The following is a 1866-nucleotide window of genomic DNA, read 5'->3' on the forward strand; positions in this document are numbered from 1 at the left end:
AAGTAAAGAATGAATAGCAGCATATGGAAGGAAGAATAATTGATCTATATTAATAATGGAGTTGGAGGAAAGTTACAACCATCACATGCAATTGCAACAGTACCTCCCCAATCTCCTAGCTCCAAAACCCGCCCTCTCAAGATAGATCTCAGTGGTGTGACAATACAAGAATTACCATCCTTTTCTCAATGGCTAAGCCTCCAATATATAGGAAAGTGAATACTATGAAGATTTCCCAAATTCCTCATTAGTTCAATTTGGGTAAAATATTTTGGGTGAATAATGTTTCCTCATATACAAATGGCCTTTTCCACTTTTAGATGTTTTTGTTCTTGCGAAAAATATTCCCTGTGCTTTATGGCTCTTTCATGCTTTTGTATGCTTTTATTTTCTAGGAAAAAGATTAAAGATGAGCATAAAGAGATCACATTCCACCATATAAGTTTCCGAAAGTGGACAAGAGTGTTAAATTCTAGTTAACTTGAGTTCTTTTCGTCATGACTAAGTGAGAATTTTGGTAACAAAAGCTAGATTAAGGGCACAACTTGTTATAGACTAGAATAAATTTATGGTCCTCGTGGTAGATAACTTGTATTATAGTCTTATATAGTATAGGAGAAAGCGGTATTTAAACCAACAACATAGTATTCTGCCCCAAGATGATGAGGAGGTATTTTCATGTATAACACATTTAAGAAGATATCACAATTCAAATTGATAAGCTAGTATTTGTAAACAAATTTAAGGGTAATTGACAATATTCATCAAAAAGGTAGCAGTATCCTCATATATAAAAATTCTTCATCAAAAAATCATTGACAATTTTCAACATACATATATGAGTACTAAATCAACACTTATTGCATATATCCTTATTCCTACGTAAATTCACAACATTACATCCAAAAATAGTAATATCATCCTACATGATGATTCTCCATCAAAAATCATTGATAGTTTTCAACACATATATAAAGTAACAAGATAATACTAATAATATCATCATCATCTTTAATCAAATAAACTAAGATTCAAATGTGTGATTATCATATAAAAATGTTTCGTGAACACCATTATTCTAATGTAAATTCACAACATCCATCAAAAGATAGTAATAGCATCATACATAATAATTCTCCATCAAAATAATGTTGATAATTTTCAATATATACATAAAATAACAAGATAAAAATGATAATATCATCATCATATTTAATCAAATCAACTAAAAGTTAATGTATGAATACCAAATAAAAAGGTTTCATAGATATCATTATTCTAAGCTAAATTCACAACATCCATAAAAAAAAAATAGCAATCTCATCATATACAATACTTCTTCATAAAAAAATGTAAACAATTTTCAACATATTCATAAGGTAACAATATAGTATCGATATTATCATCATCATTATTCGAATCAACTAAAATTCAAATGTATGATTACCATATTAAGAAATCCCAACTAAATATAAAAAATAATGTACATCTAGCTAGCACCACGAAAATCATAGTCAAGATCATCCTCATGATCATCATCTTGACCATCTTGATAATATCATCCACATAATCATCAACATCATGTATGATATATGATGTAATATAAACATATTTTGTATCATCATCTTCGTGGTCATTACCTATAGCGTTCTAGAAAAAAAATCAACATTACATGTTAGTACTAATTATATGGCACAATGCATATTTTTATTACAATGTTAACCAAAATATGAGTTAAGATATAATAACATTTCATAATACTAAAAAATAAAATTAAAATATGGTTTAAGATATATTTGAGATCCAACTAAAATTACACTTGTAATTCACATTAAGTAGTATAAGCATTTTTTAATGCATATGAAG

Source organism: Pinus tabuliformis, chromosome X (assembly GCF_031772625.1).
Source record: "Pinus tabuliformis cultivar Carrire ecotype Pingquan chromosome X, CPIR1, whole genome shotgun sequence".
NCBI classification, from domain to species: domain Eukaryota; kingdom Viridiplantae; phylum Streptophyta; class Pinopsida; order Pinales; family Pinaceae; genus Pinus; species Pinus tabuliformis.